This window comes from Coregonus lavaretus, assembly GCF_964263955.1.
Source record: "Coregonus lavaretus genome assembly, chromosome: 21".
In the NCBI taxonomy this organism is placed as follows: domain Eukaryota; kingdom Metazoa; phylum Chordata; class Actinopteri; order Salmoniformes; family Salmonidae; genus Coregonus; species Coregonus lavaretus.
Window position 1 is genome coordinate 43199727 of NC_140008.1, and position 20212 is coordinate 43219938.

The window sequence follows — 20212 nt, forward strand, 5'->3', positions numbered from 1 at the left end:
GTTAACGTGCAAGAAACCAAGGCTTTTATGGTTACAGAAGTCAACAAATGATAACGCCTGGGGAGTAGGAGTGATACTGGGGGCTACAGGGCCTAGGTTAACCTCTACATCACCAGAGGAACAGAGGAAGAGTAGAATAAGGATACGGCTAAAGGCTTTAAGAACTGGTCTTCTAGTGCATTGGGTACAGAGAAAGAAAGGGGCAGATTTCCAGGCGTTGTAGAATAGATTCAGGGCATTATGTACAGACAAGGATATGGAAGGATATGAGTACAGTGGTATGGGGAATAACTTTCAGCAAGCACACTAATAATATCGGTGTGGGTGAGCAGAGAGAGTAACATTGTAGTAATGCCTAAGATGTGTATTACGCTTGAATAAGATAAAAGTAATAACTCCAATATGTAGTAGAAACAATACCTTTGATGACTTCCTTGTTCAGACTCTGCAGCAGAATGCCCTCATAGATATTGTGAACATGGACAAAGTTGGAATAGTCTGCATAGATTAACTGTTTAAGACCCTGCAGCTCCTAAAGACACAGAAACAACCATTTCAACCTGTGATTTTCTAAACAATAATGAGATTTCAGGATACAAAAAATATGTAGGCTTGTGCTCTCAAAACACTATTATTTTGGGGCAGTATAACGTATGCTGACTTTCCCCCCATTTTCTTGAGGGTTTTGAAGGTCAAGTTTGCAGGTGTGTAGCAACTGATAATGTAATAAAATACCAATAATGCAATAGCAGCTAATAATGTAAGAACTTTTGCATGTGTAATACTGTAATAACTTTAACCAATAATGTAATATTCACTCTCTTTTTTTATTTTTTATTTTTTATTTAGGACGTCCCAGGAATGTCACAAAATGGTCGCCTAAAGTGGTAAGGACATTGTGTTATGGTCCCCTGTAGGTTTTGTCTAGTTCCCGGTTTATCCCAGGGACGTCCCCGAGGACATTTTTAGGATGTCCTTGGGACGTTGTGTCATGGTCCCCTGGAGGTTTTGTCTAGTTCCCGGTTTGTCCCCAAGAACGTTTTTAGGACGTTCAAGGAACGTTGTTTCATGGTCCACTTGAGGTTTTTGTGTAGTTCCCAGTTTGTCCCTGAGGATGTTTTTAGGACGTTCTTGGGATGTTGTGTCATGGTCCCCTGGAGGTTTTTGTCTAGTACCCGGCTTGTTCCAGGGGACGTCACCTGACGTCACAAAGAAACGTTCTCCCAAAAATAAAAATAAACGTTCTACCCAGGACATACACAGCCTAGTTTCATTACACATCACCCGTTGTTACTGTTGCCATGGCCTTGATTGGTGAACCACTGATCCATTCACAGCTCATTGTCTTTTGGCAATGTTAGACACACACACACACACACACACACAGTGCTTTTAACATAGTGTTTTCAACTTACATATTTGACACACTGACATACAGTACTGTGTATGTTTATTCATACAATACTTATTATTCAGCATGTCTTCACCTGTGATTTTAACTCACAACCTCTTGGTTTATGGAATTCAGATTTTTCTGCTACGCCACCATGGCTATGTCAATTACTAATTTCACCTGTATTCCTACACTTTGTACTTCAAATTAAATCTCTGGTCTGTTAAAAATACTCTTAAGAAAAACGATTTAGGAGTAACATTAAAACAGAATAATATGCCCAGCTCAGGTGGACATTCCTGCAGTCAGCATGCCAATTGCACACTCTTTCAAAACTTGAGACATCTGTGGCATTGTGTTGTGTGACAAAACTGCACATTTTAGAGTGGCCTTTTATTGTCCCCAGCACAAGGTGCACCTGTGTAATGAGCATGCTGTTTAATCAGCTTCTTGATATGCCAAACCTGTCAGGTGGATGGATTATCTTCACAAAGGAGTTTATTTCAATTGACTGATGTCCTTATATGAATTGTAACTGTGTCAAATCTTTGAAATTGTTGGATGTTGTATTTTTGTTCAGTGTAGGTATGAATGTGTAGTGGACTTCTGAAATTCTACGGACTTTGTGCCGCAGCAGAATGATCAGCATGCCCCAAATGTCAGTTCAAATCCCAAGTGGGGTCATACTGAAAAGTCAAGGTCAGAATGGAAGTGCAATGGTAACGCCCCCCCACCCCTTGCCCTTGCCAGTCTGTTGTGGCAGTGGATATAAATACAAAGTGTTCCTCAAGTGTGTGACACTTAATTGGCATGCCATTAAAGACAGTTATTAGACTATTGATCACTTTTTTTAACCACTTTATAATGTAATAATCAACGCAGAATGTAATAATAATAATTTAATTATTACATTATGCTCGAAAACGTTATTACGTTATGCATTCAGCATATTTATTACATTATTGCCAATTTATTACATTATCAACATTTATTACATTATAAATGCAAAAGTTTTACATTATTAACAGCTATTCCATTATTGGCAGTTATTACATGATCAGTTGCTACAAGGTGGGGGCCAGGTTATGTGTGTTGGTTCTAGTGTTAGGTTAAAGGGTAAAGTGTGTGTATTGACTCACTGTTTTGTAAGTGGGGGCCAGGTTCTTCTTGATGTAAGGCAGAGTGATCTCCACCAAGGCCTCGTGAAGGATCCTCTTCCTCACCGTACCGCTGTCATAGTCATATTGCTGCAACATACAGAGAGTTTAGTCAACATATAAACATCTATTTTGATCAGTGCTTGTCTCGGTGAGTTCCTCTGTATGCCAGTGAGGTAACTGTGCTTTATACACTGATGTGTAATAATGAATAAGCAGCGTACCTTGAGCACCCTGTGCCTGGACTTCTCCATGGCAGAGCCTGCGTTGCCTGGGTTGTCCTCTATGTCCTTGTAGAGCAGCAGATGAAACGTGTACGCTGCATTCTCCACCAGCTGAACACAGAACACGGAGGAATGAACTGGGAGCTCATCAATCAATGGCACAGCTAGCACACTGTACATAGCTATTATTATTTATCGTCATCACTGTCTGTCTGATTCACAAGAACTGAGACTGTCTGATGAGTATTGACGTGTGGAAAATCTTAGTAAGTCACTTCGTGTGTGTGTAATGTTTACCTGCTGTAGGTCTATCTGGGTGCTGTGGACCAGGCTGCTGATGTTGGAGAAGCCAAAGCGTTCCTGTAGGTTGTGCAGCTGGTCGTGGAGAGAGTTGATCCTCTGGTAACAACTCAACAGATTGGGCCTACTCAGTTTAGCTAGGGCCTGGATAGAGGGAAAGAGGAAGAGGGGGATGAGAGGGAGGAGAGAGAGGGTGATGAAAAGGAAGCGACAGAAAGGGAGAAATGGGTGATGGAGTTTGATAAAATGGGAATAGATGAGAAAGAGGAAAAAGGGGTGAGGGAGAGAGGGAAAGGGTGAGAAGAAAGAGAAACGGGATCAACAGACAAAGTGAGGGTCAAGAGTTCGAATAAAGGATAGCTCAGACAGGATTGTTTATGAGACGAAGATAAGAGGAAGTGTGCACCTGCTTGAGTTCATTGGTAACCCCGCCCTCCTGGAAGTCCTGACACAGTTGGTCCATCTGGCTGTCACTCAAGAGCCGTGCTTCCTGGAACCCTGAGCTGATTGGTCCCATCAGCTCCTCCAGTACAGAGGCCAGGTAGGGCTGCACGCCCTCCGAACAGAACTTTTCTGCAGGCTCTAATACACTGGCTACATCAGGACAGATACATTCATTAGCTGCTCTGATACACTGGCTACAGGAGGACAGATACATTCACTGCTGCTCTCATGCACTGGCTACAGGAGGACAGATACATTTATTAGCTGCTCTGATACACTGGCTACAGGAGGACAGATACATTCGTAGATTCATGCAGACCACAAGCTAGGGCTTGGTCAATAGAGCAAGATACAGTACTGTACATTGAGTCACAGTTTAAGCTCTCTCTGGATTTAATCTATAGTGCTGCTGTTCCATTAATGCAATAAAAACAGGCTTTAATTAACATAAAACAAGGTATCTTAAGTGCTGCTTCCTAAGATGGATAATTGTAACTCATTTGATGGAGGGTATTGGCATGGCTCGTGTGTAAACTGCCTGTGTTAATGAACATGAATATTGTAGTCCAGTGTACAGAGTCATCAGATCTGCTGGGTGGCATTTGCTGTCCCCACAGAGACATTCACTCTCACAGGGAGTTAGCTAGGTATCAGTGTCAACAACACTGAATTGAACAACATAATAATGTACACCAACGCCCCAATACCACACCCTAACCTAAGCCCTGCTGGATCACCAACAGGTCTACCCAGCCCCCTAAAATCAGACACACACAATCTCACACGTACGCAAAGGCAAGCACGCATGCACGAACATGTGCGTGCACACACACAGTCTTGTATAACTAACCTTGTGGGGACACACAATTCAGTCCCATTCAAAATCCTATTTTCCCTAACCCCTAACCCTTACCCTAACCTTAACCCTAACCTTAACCCGAAAACCTAACGTTAACCCTAAACCTAAACATAATCCTAGCTCCTAACCCTAACCCTAAAACTAACCCTAGCTCCTAACCCTAAGACTAATTTGAACCCTAACACTAATTCTGACCTTAACCTTAAACCCCCTAGAAATAGCATTTTACCTTGTGGGGACTAACAAAATGTCCCCAGTTGGTCAAATTTTTGTTTTTTTACTATTCTTGTGGGGACTTCTGGTCCCCACAAGTATAGTTAAACACACACACACACACACACACACACACACAAGTACACAAAAATGCATGCAGTTAACCTGCCATGTTCACGGTCATATGGATGCATTCATGCAAAACAGTATCATGTGACAAACTACAAGTAACATATTGCATTTGTACAGCCTGTTTGTCTTGTAGTGAGTGAGAGCTGCATAGCCCTGACTCTCTTGCTGAATTCTAAATTAACCCCTACCCATATATGAGTATAGTATGGGGGCAGATTTTGGATTGATTCTCTCTACAGGGTTAGTCGGTACCTCGTAGCTTTCCCTCCAGGTAGGTTCTGGAGTTGAGGATCTGGTCCATATCAGAGCGTATCAGCACCTCCTGCTGGTGAGCTGCCGTCCTACACTCCTCCTTCAGAGCAGTCAGACCCTCAAGCACGCTCCTGCACCAGGATATAGGCCGCTTCTACCGTCTGTGGTGTAGAAGAGAGAGGGGTCAAGGGTTAGGGTTTAAGGAAATATACACACACACGCATCATCATCATCATACTTTAGTATTGGCAGCGTGACTCACAGCGAACCACACTCTCTTCCTATCTGTCTTCCTGGCCTTCAGATGAGGCAGCATGTCCTTTTCCAAAGAGGGCAACAGCTCCTCCATAACCAAGTTGGCCAGTACCTATACACACACACATAAACACATAATGTGGGGGAGGGGGGGACAGAGTTTCAATGTGAGTGTTAGAAGCTAAACCAGACAGTAACCTACCCTGACGTCACTTCCAATCAGCATGTTCCAGGAGTCATAGCTGCCCTTCTCCTGTCTGTAGAGGTGGACCGCGTTGAGGAAGGCCTGCACCTCAACTGTATTCTTCTTTAGGAAGTCTGAGAGAGAGAGAGAGAGAGAGAGAGAGATGGAAGAAATGTGTGATGCTTCTCTGTCTTTTAACATGGAAGTCAAATCTGGGCTGTGTTCCAATTCCCTACTTGTCTCCACAAAGTGTGCACTTACAAAACACTGTGAAAACATGGGCTAGCGGGAGTTTCCACTATGTCCCATACACAGGAGAGAGGGGGGTGAGTGACTGCACACTTCAGAGTGAACGGAAGAGAATTGGAGCACAGCCCTGGGCTCAGTTCTGACTGAGCTTTGTGTATGCTCCCCTCCCTCAGGAGACCCTACATGAAACTGTTATTAAAGTTATGCCTATGCATCTTTGCTTCAGTGCTGGTGTGGCGAACCTGCTACCATGGTAACCGTTCGTTCTTGCTGGTTAGTTACCTTGGTTCTGGTGGCGGATGCAGTCGGAGAGGATGGAGAGGAATTCAGCTTGGCGAGTCTCCTGTCGGAAGCAGAAGTAGTAATCCCTACGGTACGGAAGCCTGAGGTACACAGGGAACTGTCCAGGCATGCCGATTATAGGAGGGGCAAACTTCTCATTTACATCTGCAATAGAAACACACACATTATCATGTTGGTCATACACATTGGCTGTTAATATTATTACACACATCATGCTGGGCCATAGCATGGGACTTATGGGACACCCACCCACCCACCCACCCCCCCACCCCCCCACACACACACACACACACACACACACACACACACACACACACCAGTCTGCCTGGTTTTACTAGAGGAACACACTGCCTATTCCAAAGGACGAAACATCTGATGATTTTAAGGTAGTACTCATCTCTCATGAGAAAACATATGATCAAATGTGATCAAAACAACTGCCTTTATCTGCATTTGTGGCCGTCTGTAACAGGAGAGGTAATGCTGCTTCTCCCAGAGTAGCAAGGACTAAAAAACACCCACTCACTGTGCTCTCTACACATCTAAAAGCAGTTGAGGTGGGAGTTGGGGAACAACAACGTATTTGACTGAAATTTGGCAACTTTCAAAATAAGTGTCCGGAATGGCAACAGAGACAAAATGAAAGAATCTCCCAACAGACAGACACAGCATGTATCAGTGCTCAGTGGATGGAATGGTTTTATCAGTCCGGTTCTATAAAGACTGGTTTCCCTACGCTTCTGTGTCCCTGTAGGCAGGTTTGAACAGGTTTTAGGCCAGACTGTTTGTTTCAAGGGTATTTGCATTGGGATTTCACTAGACAAGTAGGAAACCAAGCGAACCCTACATAGAGACTGTCTGCGAGAAAGGGATTGCCATTGTGATTTTGTGTAGCAACAGAGAGGGTGTGTAACTTAACCCACACACATTCATACTCACACTCACCCACACTCACACACTCACATTCACACTCTGAGTACTAATAGAAGATCCAGGGCTGGTGCATCTATCTACTGTCTAGTGTGGTCGGTATATGTCATAATATATATTAATAAGGAAGCACAGCATCGGTAGCCAGCTTCGACATTGCTATTTGCTTACACAAGTATGGATGCCCAAAACTGACATCCTACTACATGATATATACTCACTGTTGGTTTCAGAAACAGGGAAGCATTTGTCCACCATGGCCATGTATTTCTCCTCTGTGGTGAGCACAGTGCCCCCTGTTGGCAGCAGCTTGTGGCACGGGGGCACGCCCTTCACAAAGGTCTGGAAGAAAGGAGTCACTGCACTAGGGCTATTTCCATTTTTCTGTTATTTATTTAGCTCAAATACTGTATACATTTTTCTTATGCTGCTTATTCACCTACTCAGACAAAATGTCTCCCCAATGACTATGTCCTCCTTATGGCTGTTAAAAAGGTGTCATAAGAGTTTCCTGCTCACCTCAAAGCTGTTGTGGCACTCCAGGCAGTAGTTGGCACGCACCACCACGTACCTCTCTTTCCACTTCCTGGTGTCCTCAAAATGGAGGACTTGTTCCTCATACAGCACCTCCCCAGCCTCCGGAGGACCCTGGATCAACACAGAGATTATGTCATGATGCCATGTTCGCAGTGGTAATCAATGGAGAGATCCATTGAACACATACGCACGCACACACACACACACACACACTCACTCACTCAAGCGCACACACACACACACACACACACACACACACTCCTTACCCTCTGTTTGAGGAGCTGCTTTATTTTCTCTTTCGGCTTCTCCAGCTCACCCTGGACTTCGGAGAAGAAGACTACAGAGCACTGTGTCCTGTAGTGGGGACCGAACTCTTTCAGCTCTGCCTCTGCACAACCTACAAACAACATCACCCAAACATACAGTAACTAGCGTTATACACTGAGTATACAAAACATTAAGAACACCTGCACTTTCTATGACAGACTGACCAGGTGTATCCAGGTGAAAGCTGGAGAGGAGACTGGCTAAAGAAGGATTTCTAAGGCTTGAGACAATTGAGACATGGATTGTGTATGTGAGCCATTCAGAGAGTATTTGGGCAAGACAAAAAATGTAAGTGCCTTTGAACGGGGTATAGTAGTAGGTGCCAGGTGTACCGGTTTGTGTCAAGACCTGCAACTCTGCTGGGTTTTTCACACTCTACAGTTTCTTGTGTGAATCAAGAATGGTCCACCACCCAAAGGACATCCAGCCAACTTGACACAATTGTGGGATGCATTGGAGTCAACATGGGCCAGCATCCCTGTGGAATGCTTTCGACACCTTGTAGAGTCCATGCCCCGACAAATTGAAGCTATTCTGAGGGCAAAAGGGGGTGCAACTCAATATTAGGAAGGTGTTCCTAATGTTTTGTACACTCAGTGTACAGTATGTAGTAGCAGCTGTAATAGTAATAAAGTATAGTGACTAGTAGAAGTATTGGTAATGGCAAGGATAATTCATAGTGATTGTGTGAAGAATAGTACTGTAATTGAGCAGAAAAAGGGGAAGTTCTACAGAGGCTGCTTCGTGAGGTTTACTTCATATGAATAATTTATTTCTAAAACGCTATATACTGTATGAATTTTCAGAAATGTTGGTATATTAGCTTGTATTGTTTAATGAACTAATGAAAGAGTAAAAACGGCCAGCTCATCTCCTTTCCAAGACCCTAACTTTCTTTTGGTTTTCCTATTGGAATAAGGTCATGCCAATCATCATAATCTTATTAGCCAATCAGCAGCCTTTTTCCCAGGACTTAGCATAATACCCGACCAGGCAGGGCCTCAGGCAGTCTGTAGTTTCCATTCCAATGACCAACCTGTTTTTCTCTCCTGCTTATACTACCTCCTTAGAATAAATTGCTTTTCTTTCTGATGTTTATTGTGCGTGCAGCTAAATGTAAGTGCCAAAATCCTGAAGTCTTGTTGTTTGGAGATAAATAGTGTCTGTTGTAAATATGTACCATGTGTTAAACTTGTTAGCTAGCTAGCTAGCTTGCTTACTCCCGCTAGTGTTAGCATTAGCATTAGCATTGTCATCCGCAATTCATTACTATTTAGCATGCTTATTAGTGAATAGCATTTGTTAGCATTTGTCTGTTGTGCTAGGCTATTTTCGGTTGTAGATCGCTCATGTTTATTATGTTGTTTTATCATGTGTAGTTATTTATACATTGCTCTATTGTTATTTGTGCATCTATCATGTGTTTGGGTCCACATAGCCTGTTTAGTTGTTGACATGCAAATATTTCTCCTCTTTTCTTTACAGAACCACAATTAGTATCAGAGAGAGTGGTATTGTATGTGTGTGTGTGGATCTTCATTGAACCTTGAACTGGAACTACTGCTTCCTCGTGTTCTGAACGGACACCCTGTGGTGGGTTGCTAACGACCTAAAATCCAGCACCTACGTTTTTATCCCTTTTTATTGGTCCTTCGAATTCAGAAACAACCCATTCTTCCAGAACAGTCGTAACGTGCCTGAAGCTGATAGGAGAGGAAACTGAGAAGTTGACACGGGAGATACTGGAGCTATCGGAAGAGCTAAATTCATCCGCTTCAATGGGTCCCCAACAGTTCAAGTCACTACCCAGGCTGACCCGCAACAGTGAGGATGGAGCCTCAACTTCATCAATGGCCAACTCACCGGCCCCCCATAGCAGGCGCACCTCGACTAGAGATTGTCATCATCAAAGTCAGCCTGAGCGGGCACAGCTGGTGACAACCAGAGATGATCAACTGCAGTCACAAAGGCAGCATGATAAAATAGATTAGCTCATTGAAAACCTTGGGATCAGAGGGCTCTCCTTCTCAGACCAGTCATCCTCACCGTCATCATCTACTCAGTCAACCCCTCGAGGTCATGAGCCATCGCACCATCGAGACCAGTCGACTTCTCATTGCAGAACTCGTAGCCCTATAGCGCCACCTAGAGGGCTGACTCACCTAACCGCTGTGGTCAGCCTACACCTGATCGCCGTCGTCAGCCTGCACCTGACCGTCATGACTACTCACCTGACCGCTACGGTCAGCTTACAACTGACTGTCCCGCCGCAACTACTCACCTGACTGACGCCGACGCGACAACTCACCTGACCGCTACGGTCAGCCTATGCCTGATTGCCGTCGTAAACCCTCAATTGATTCCCATTGTCAGCCCACGCCTGACTGTCGCCGCCGCGACTACTCACCTGACCGTAGCTGCTGCGACTACTCACCTGACCGTTGTCATCACCCCTCACCTGACCATCGCCACTGCGACTACTCGCCTGACCGTCACCGCCGGGCCTACTCACCTGATCGTCGTCGGCACTCACCTGTCCGCTACCGCACACCTTCTCCACCCAGCCGGGAGCACGTCTACCGTGGACCAACTCCTACCATCCCCAACTTCATCAATGAAGACCCACAAGAGTTTGCAAGGCTGAATGTGGCCCTTGACAATGTTTTGCCTGTACATGCAACAGAGTGCTTCAAGTTTCAGATATTGGTGGACCACCTTAAGTTGGAAGAGGCTTTGCTAATTGCCGACTCCTACAGCAACAGCAGGTACCCATACAGTGCCACCATGGAGTCCCTCACAGAACTGTATGGCCAGCCCCACCAGCTTGCCCTCCAACGCATTGCAGGGTTAATGGGTGGCCCCATCATCAAGAGTGGTGACACCAAGGCATTCCGAAGATTCACTCTGAGGGTGCGTGCCTTGGTTGGCATGTTGGATCAGCTAGGGAGTAATGGACAGAGAGAACTGAGGTGTGGCTCACACATCTCCCGCCTCTTAGTTAAGTTACCACACGACCTAAGAGCCAACTTCAAGAGATGAAGGGGTTCACACAAGACACCCATTCCAGCCCTCCTTCACCTGGCAGAGTGGCTCGAGTACGAGGTGAGAGTGCAAGTAGATGGCATGCAGTTCAGTAGCGAACAAAGCAGAGACCACCCTAGCTCACGCCGAAATCAGTGTAAAGACAAATCCTTCCCCAAGACCATCACCACCCTCCATGGAGGTGAAACAGAGAAAGGACGAATTCGAACTCTCTGCACAGAACCAGTCTCCGGAGGAAAGGTCACGGGAGAACCCAAAGAAGTATTGTCTGTTCTGCAACACCACGCAGCATTACATGAATCAATGCACCAACTTTCAGCTCCTTTCGAAATAACAGAAATAATCCTGGATCAAGACAAATGAAAGATGCATGACAATTTAGCATGCTTATTAGCGATTAGCATTTGTTAGCATTTGTCTGTGGTGCTAGGTTATTTTCTGTTGTAGATCGCTCATGCTTATTAATCAAATCAAATCAAAATCAAATTTTATTTGTCACATACACATGTTTAGCAGATGTTATAATGGGTGTAGGGAAATGCTTGTGCTTCTAGCTCCGACAGTGCAGTAATATCTAACAATTTCACAACATATACCCAATACACACAAAAAAGTAAGGAATGGGATTTAAGAATATATACATATATGGACAAGCAATGACAGAGCGGCATGGACTAAGATACAGATGAATATTATAGAATGCAGTATATACATATGAGATGAGTAGTGCAAGATATGTAAACATTATTAAAGTGACTAGTGTTCAATTTCTTAAAGTGGACAGTGATTTCAACAGGCAGCAGCAGCCTCTAATGTGCTAGTGATGGCTATTTAACAGTCTGATGGCCTTGAGATAGAAGCTGTTTTTCATTCTTTCGGTCCCAGCTTTGATGCACCTGTACTGACCTCGCCTTCTGGATGATAGCGGGGTGAACAGGCAGTGGCTTGGGTGGTTGATGTCCTTGATGATATTTTTGGCCTTCCTGTGACGTCGGGTGCAGTATGTGCCTTGGAGGGCGGGTAGTTTGCCCCCGGTAATGCGTTCGGCAGACCGTACCACCCTCTGGAGAGCCCTGCGGTTGTGGGCGTTGCAGTTGCCATACCAGGCGGTGATACATCCCGACAGGATGCTCTCAATTGTGCATCTGTAAATGTTTGTGAGGGTTTTAGGTGATAAGCCACATTTCTTCAGCCTCCTGAGGTTGAAGAGGCTCTGCTGCGCCTTCTTCACCACACTGTCTGCATTTCAGTTTGTCGGTGATGTGTACGCCACGGAACTTGAAGCTTTCCACCTTCTCCACTGCGGTCCCATCAATGTGAATAGGGAAGTCCACAATCATTACATTTGTACATTTAAGTCATTTAGCATCTTTGTTTTGTTGATGTTGAGTGAGATTTTATTTTCCTGGCACCACACTCCCAGAGCCCTCACCTCCTCCCTGTAGGTGGTCTCGTCATTGTTTGTAATCAAGCCTACTACTGTTGTGTCGTCTGCAAACTTGATGATTGAGTTGGAAGCATGGTTGGCCACGCAGTCATGGGTGAACAGGGAGTACAGGAGAAGGCTGAGCGAAGTGGAGATGTTGTTTCCTACCTTCACCACCTGGGGGCGGCCCGTCAGGATGTCCAGGACCCAGTTGCACAGGGCGGGGTTCAGACTCAGGGCTTCGAGCTTAATGATGAGCTTGGAGGGTACTATGGTGTTGAATGCTGAGCTAAAGTCAATGAACAGCATTCTTACATAGGTATTCCTCTTGTCCAGATGGGATAGGGCAGTGTGCAGTGTGATGGCAATTGCATCGTCTGTGGATCTTTTGGGGCGGTAAGCAAATTGATGTGGGTCTAGGGTGACAAGTAAGGTAGAGGTGATATGATCCTTGACTAGTCTCTCAAAGCACTTCATGATGACAGAGGTGAGTGCTACAGGGCGATAGTCATTTAGTTCAGTTACCTTTGCTTTCTTGGGTACAGGAACAATCGTGGCCCTCTTGAAGCATGTGGGAACAGCAGACTGGGAAAGGGAGAGATTGAATATGTCCATGAACACACCAGCGAGATGTCGGTGTCGGCGACGTGGCTGGTTTTCTTTTTGTAGTCAGTGATTGTCTGTAGACCCTGCCACATACGTCTCGTGTCTGAGCCGTTGGATTGCGACTCCACTTTGTCTCTATACTGATGTTTTGCCAGTTTAATTGCCTTGCGGAGTGAGTAGCTACACTGTTTGTATTCTGCCATATTCCCAGTCACCTTGCCATGGTTGAATGCGGTGGTTCGCGCTTTCAGATGTGCGCGAATGCTGCCGTCTATCCACGGTTTCTGGTTAGGGTAGGTTTTAATAGTCACAACATCACCTATACACTTCCTGATAAACTCAGTCACTGTTTCAGTGTATATGTCTAAATTATTTTCGGAAGCTACCCGGAACATATCCCAGTCTGCGTGATCAAAACAATCTTGAAGCGTGGATTCCGATTGGTCAGACCCGCATTGAATAGTCCTTAGCACGGGTACTTCCTGTTTGAGTTTCTGCCTATAGGAAGGGAGAAGCAAAATGGAATCGTGGTCAGATTTGCCGAAAGGAGGGCGGGGGAGGGCCTTATAACCATCCCGGAAGTTTGAATAGCAATGGTCGAGGATTTTAGCAGCGCGAGTACAACAGTCGATATGTTGATAGAACTTCGGCAGCCTAGTCCTCAAATTTGCTTTGTTAAAATCCCCGGCTACAATAAATGCAGCCCCAGGATATGTGGTTTCCAGTGTGCATAAGGTCCAGTGAAGTTCTTTGAGGGCCGTCTTGGTATCGGCTTGAGGGGGGATATACACGGCCGTGACTATAACCGAAGAAAATTATCTTGGGAGATAATACGGTCGGCATTTGATTGTGAGCTATTCTAGGTCGGGTGAACAGAAAGACTTGAGTTCCTCTATGTTACTACAATTACACCACGAGTCGTTAATCATGAAACACACACCTCCGCCCTTCTGCTTCCCGGAGAGATATTTATTCCTGTCTGCGCGATGAACTGAGAACCCCATCTGGCTGTACCGATTCCGACAGAATATCCCAAGAGAGCCATGTTTCCGTAAAACAGAGTATGTTACAGGCCTTGATGTCTCTCTGGAAAGAAATCCTTGCCCGTAGTTCGTCAACTTTGTTAACTAAAGATTGAACATTAGCGAGTAGAATACTTGGAAGTGGTGGGTGGTGTGCGCGCCTCCTAAGTCGGACCAGCAGGCCGTTCCGAGTGCCTCTCCTCCGCCGGCGATGTTTTGGGTCAGCCGCTGGAATCAGTTCAGTTGCCCTGGGGAGAGCAAACAAAGGATCTGCATCGGGAAAGTCGTATTCCTGGTCGTAATGCTGGTGATCTTCATTAAACCTTGAAATGGAACTACTGCTTCGTGTTCTGAACGGACACCCTGTGGTGGTTGCTACCGCCCTAAAATCCAGCACCTACGTTTTTTTTATCCCTTTTTATTGGTCCTTCGAATTCAGAAATAACCCATATTTTTCAATGGGGTTGTTCAATGACAGACATGTATTTTGTTAAAATCTATCTCTTGATGGTTTCATTTTAGAGAGACAAATAATCATGTTTTTTTGCAAACACTATATATCCGCCTCACTTTCACAGAAGTATGTAGTACTGCTAGGTTTAACAACATCGAAGTTAGTGCATTCATCATAAGATTGCTAGGTGAGACAACAACATATCAGTCAAATATACAGGATACGAATATTCCATTCCAGCTAAACAATGGTATATAGCATTTAGCCAAAATATCTCAAATCTATTAATAAGAAATCTGAAAACAGTAATGTTTTGGAAATAAACTCTTCATATAAACCTTGATTCAGCCTTTATACCCCGGTGCCTCTGAGTGAAGGTTAGCTACAAAACACCAAGTTTCAGCTGAGTTCATTAGTATTTTTCCACAATGAGCTCAGACCATCTCATCTTTCACTACATCAAGATTGCCAGGCAAGTTATTCAAGCCATTCAAACTGACAGACACAAACCAGGTGACATCACAGGGACTGTAGCCTTCGTAGATTATCATATTATAGCACACAGAGCGTAGAGGCAGTCGTAACAGTTCATTACCCTCCCTCTCTCTCTCTCTAAGGGTTGCGTGAGTAAGTCATTTGGTGTATGTAAGAGCCCAACCAGATTGTGTGTGTCTGTGCAGCCAGCCATACGGCGCTCCAGTCCAAGGCCACCAAACTCCTCTCTAAAACTCTTACACACACGCACGCACAGACACACACACACAGTACCCAGCTAGCACATATTTTTCCTTCGAAATTGATGGAACATATGTTTTTGGTTTCACATTGATTGTGGGAACGAAGCCATACGTTTCCTGACCGGTAAAACTGAACGTTTTTAAACCTTCTGGGAACAGAAGTGAACAATTTGCCTGTTCTGGGAACTTGTATTTTTAGGTTGCAGGGAGGTTCTGAGAATGTTTTACTCTGGTTCCTTTAAAGTTTTCCTGGGAGGTTTTATTGACGCTCTGAAGGTTATTTTGAGGTTTAAAAAAAATTAAATTCTCTAAATGTTTCAAGAAGACTTTTAATACCACTGCTAGCCTATTTTGGGTTAACATTTTTAAAACTCCAAGCACAGGTAGGACACATGGAAATTAATTTCCTTAGGCATTAATCATGCAAACACATTTATTTTTTATTGTGACACAGCATCAGTAAGATTCAAATCTATAATCTTCTGTTTTCTATCCATGGAATTAGTCCACCGCGCCACCAGGATGGAGCTAGCATGCCATGTTTTTTTACGCATTCAAAGCTTTTCATTTTAGTCTATTCAAACAGACCCCATTTCAAAGGAAACAAACACTCATTAAAGATCAGATGTGGCCAATTAGTGGGCGCAGCTAACACACCTGAACACACTTAACAAAATATAGGATAGAGAGAGTTTTGCTGATGCTGAAAACGGAATGTATATGTTTTTAAATAACATTCTTAGAACGTTCTCTGAACATTACTAAGGTCTTCTTGTGGTTTTTATGGAAAGTTTTCTTCAAGGTCTGCGATACTGAAAAGATTAGATATTAATCTTCAGATACTGAAAAGATTAGAGTGCACATTTAGAGAGCTTGTTATTGTGTAATACAGTAATACAATACATTGACACAAGCCAATAGAGAGACAGCGAGAGAGAGAGAAAGATTGCAAAGGCAAAGCCAGAAAAGATAGAGAATATCTCAACTGTCAGTCTCATGAATGAGGTCACCTATAAAAAGGACGGTTACAGCATCCAGCTACTGGACTATTAGAATAAGACTAACACTCTGCAATACCAACCAACCACCTCTCCTTCTAAAATGTAATGCGTGGAAAACATCCTATGGAAACAAAGCAGCATTCATCCTGTATAAGTTAAGACTAAAGTTAATTCATCTAAGTATGTGTTATTGAGTGGAAAGCCTCATGATCAACAGCTTCAGTGGAACTATTTCTTTTTTTATTTTATTTTTTCTCAGGTCTCTGCTGCTAAACGATACTCTGGTTGAAGGTAGTTCTGTCTCTTCTCTCAGTGTACCCTAACAAGGCCATTTCCCCACTGATCACTGCAGTGCTAATCAGAGTATAGTCTCCCTCCCTTGTATACACATTCCCCTGGCTAGGATAGTGGATATCCTACTACTCCTCGCGGGTGAGAGCCATGCCCATGACCCAACCCGTAATGCTGTTTGCTCCCATTTCAATCAAGACTCTTGTTTGTGTGTGCGTGCGTATGGATGCATTAGTGTTTGAATTAAAGGATTGTATCAAACAAATGATAAGCTTACTACCTAGATTTGATAATAACCATACAACCTGATATACCTGGATGTTCCTGACCTACCTGGGTCAACCTGTTTGAGGTGTGTGAGGCTGTTTTTCTCAGGTGTGCGTGTGGTCTGTATCTCTCTACCTGTGTGTGTGGCACCCTTCTCCAGGTGTGCATAGTGTTGGTGTTGGGGCAGGCTGCACTGTAAAACAATTTTAGTTGTTTCAACTAATTATTATTAAGTAACTGGTTCCACAGCCTTTTTACGTTTACTCAACTTTTCGGAGGTTTTCCCATTGCCTCACAAAGAAGGGCATCAATTGGTAGATGGGTAAAAATAACAAAAGCAGACATTCAATATCCCTTTGAGCATGGTGAAGTTATTAATTACACTTTGGATGGTGTATCAATGCACCCAGTCACAACAAAGATACAGGTGTCCTTCCTAACTCAGTTGGCGGAGAGGAAGGAAACCGCTCAGGGATTTCACCATGAGGCCAATGGTGACTTTACCTCTTAGATGTCCCCAGTTTATAAATCGATCTGTGGACACCATAGATCTTGCATTAAGTGATAGCCCTGGTTCCCACGGACACAGTAGTATATTTTCTGAGACTGTGTGACGTAGGATGTGAAATTCCAAAACACTTTTTGGAATGTCGCTCCTACCATTTCATTCGCTCTTCTGACTGTCCATCAACTCCTGGCTGAACCTTACATCACAGCCATTAACATTTTACATTTACATTTTAGTCATTTAGCAGACGCTCTTATCCAGAGCGACTTACATATTATTATTATTTATTTTTTTATACTGGCCCCCTGTGGGAAACGAACCCACAACCCTGGCGTTGCAAACGCCATGCTCTATCAACTGAGCTACATCCCTGCCGGCCATTCCCTCCCCTACCCTGGACGACGCTGGGCCAATTGCGCGCCGCCCATGAGTCTCCCGGTCGCGGCCGGCTGCGACAGAGCCTGGATTCGAACCAGGATCTAGTGGCACAGTTTTGCACTGCGATGCAGTGCCTTAGACCACTGCGCCACTCAGGAGCTAGCACATGCCTGCAACAAAGCACATGCCTGCAATCCTTACATTGTAGCTCAGCAGGAGAGAGTGGTTTCATCACTGTAACACATTCAGATCGATTTATAGCCATTCATCTAAAATAATTCATAGATTTTAAACAAAAAACACTTTCTGTTTGTCATAGACAGACATGATTAATATGAGATGAAAGGCGAGTTCCTGACGAGTTCAGGAAGCCAAGCTTGAGCTCTGTGAGATGTTCACAGCGATGAGGGCAGACGTTTTGATCGAGAGAGACCTTTAGAAAATATGCACATTTTCTCTAACACTAAACATACAAATATGTATTTTACAGATATAAGGAAGGTGCAATCTTATAGTTAGTCATTTTATAATTTGATTATACTATATTTAAAAAAGCATATAAGTCATTTCAAGCCTTATTCAAAGTGTTGTTGAATAAGAAATACATAATATCAAATATTTCATATTTGTATCATATTTGTACTGTGTACTTCAGCTTGTGTCCTCAAAAGTGACTACATCTCAGCAATTTATAACTATTTTTATCAGAAAGGTGAGATTTTAACCTTTATTGGAGTATGCAGCATTACTAGCTATTTTTTATGGCCCTCTCATGATAAATAATTACTTATGGGGATTACGTAGATTACATTTTCGAATATGAATAGTTACATTTAAGTGGTTTAAAATAGTGAGAATGACTGTGATAGGAGACAACTAAGGATGGATCAACAACATAATAGTTACTCCACAATATTGACAGAGTGACTAAGAAGGAAGCTTGTACAGAATAAAAAATATTCCAAAACATGCATCCTGTTTGCAACAAGCCACTAAAGTAATAATAATAATAATAATAATAATAATAATAATAATAATAATAATAATAATAATAATAATAATAATAATAATAATATGCCATTTAGCAGACGCTTTTATCCAAAGCGACTTACAGTCATGCGTGCATACATTTTTGTGTATGGGTGGTCCCGGGGATTGAACCCACTACCTTGGCGTTACAAGCGCCGTGCTCTACCAGCTGAGCTACAGAGGACCACCAAAGTAATACTGCAAAAAATGTGGCAAAGCATTTCATTGTCCTGAATACAAAGTGTTATGTTTAGGGCAAATCTAATACAACACATTACAGACTACCACTCTCCATATTTTCAAGCATAGTGGTGGCTGCATGATGTTATGGGTATGCTTGTAATCGTTAAGGACTGGGGAGTTTTTCAGGATAAAAAAGAAATGGAATTGAGCTAAGCACAGGCAAAATCCTAGAGGAAAACCTGGTTCAGACTGCTTTCCACCAGACACTGGGAGATGAATTCACCTTTCAGCAGGATAATAACCTAAAACAAGGCCAAATCTACGCTGGAGTTTCTTATCAAGAAGACAGTGAATGTTCCTGAGTTGCCTAGTTACAGTTTTGACTTAAGTCTGCTTGAAAATCTATGGCAAGACTTGAAAATGGCTGTCTAGCAATGATCAACAACCAACTTGAAAGAATTTTCAAAGAATAATGGGTAAATATTGTACAATCCAGGTGTGCAAAGCTCTAAGACACTTACCCAGAAAGACTTACAGCTGTAATTGTGGGTTATTGTGTGTAGATGGGTGAGACATTTTTTTGTTTAATCCATTTTGAATTCAGGCTGTAATACAACAAAATGTGGAAGAAGTCAAGGGGTATGAATACTTTCTGAAGGCATTGTATGTAGTGTGTGTCTATGAACTCCCACAAGTGGTAGGTAGGTTACATGACACATCTGCAAACACTTGATCCATATAACCCAATCTATAAAGCCATTCTCTCTAGACTAGAGAGTAAAGATGCTAAAGCATACTTGACATTCATGTCACAAGCAGTAAAGGAAAGTGAATGTTTATGTCACACAAATGAATGTTTCTGTCACGTCTTAAAGTCATTGTGTGGGCGACATTCTGAAGACCTTATGCTCAGCCTCTGAAGTAGCGTGTGTGTGTGTCAACGAGACAGAATGCTAGTCACACACTCCCCTGCTGGCTGCTGCCAGCCTGTCACATAGCATTTGCATATCTGCTGAACTTTGAAAGGTAAAATAATCATAAACAGTGGTGGTTTTCCATACTGAGATTCCAGCGATCAGACTGGCCAATCCAGAGCTGGCTCACAGGGGGGAGTTTACACCTGTGTGTAAATAGTGTTCTGTTGAAGGAGGGCAAGCTCAACAGGTTATACCATTACATCATCCATCCACAACCCCATTGATCACATTATGAAAAGGAGGTTCTAATTTTGTGGAGTAGGTGTGAAAAGGGTTCTGTGCTCAGATGAGATTGTTCTATTATCATCATGACCTGCTCCTCATTGTCAGTTAGCAATAGTGTTGCTGTACTGGCGACCTCAAGTGACGTATCGACTATGTGACAATAACATGTTTTCACTCCAGGCTTCAGCAGTAGTAGTGTAGTAGATATGACATATCAGGGTGCCATGGGATGCTGGGATTCATGTGTTTAATAACAATATAACGTCAACATCGATATTGATGGACAGCCAGAAGCAAGTCTAATATT

The 20212-nt window shown here is 43.4% G+C and overlaps 1 pseudogene across 1 annotated transcript in view; it reads right to left on the reverse strand.

Annotated features, from left to right (window-relative positions):
* Nucleotides 1-20212, reverse strand: part of LOC311149166 (protein Niban 1-like) — a 41655-nt pseudogene that overhangs the window by 12143 nt on the left and 9300 nt on the right. The window contains exons 2-13 of the transcript in view: nucleotides 7699-7829; nucleotides 7415-7543; nucleotides 7117-7237; nucleotides 5945-6109; nucleotides 5432-5547; nucleotides 5237-5341; nucleotides 4975-5135; nucleotides 3481-3668; nucleotides 3072-3218; nucleotides 2775-2885; nucleotides 2533-2640; nucleotides 421-532 (exon numbers count right to left, since the gene is read on the reverse strand). The product of the transcript in view is annotated as a protein Niban 1-like (transcript). The remainder of the gene's footprint in view (nucleotides 1-420; nucleotides 533-2532; nucleotides 2641-2774; nucleotides 2886-3071; nucleotides 3219-3480; nucleotides 3669-4974; nucleotides 5136-5236; nucleotides 5342-5431; nucleotides 5548-5944; nucleotides 6110-7116; nucleotides 7238-7414; nucleotides 7544-7698; nucleotides 7830-20212) is intronic.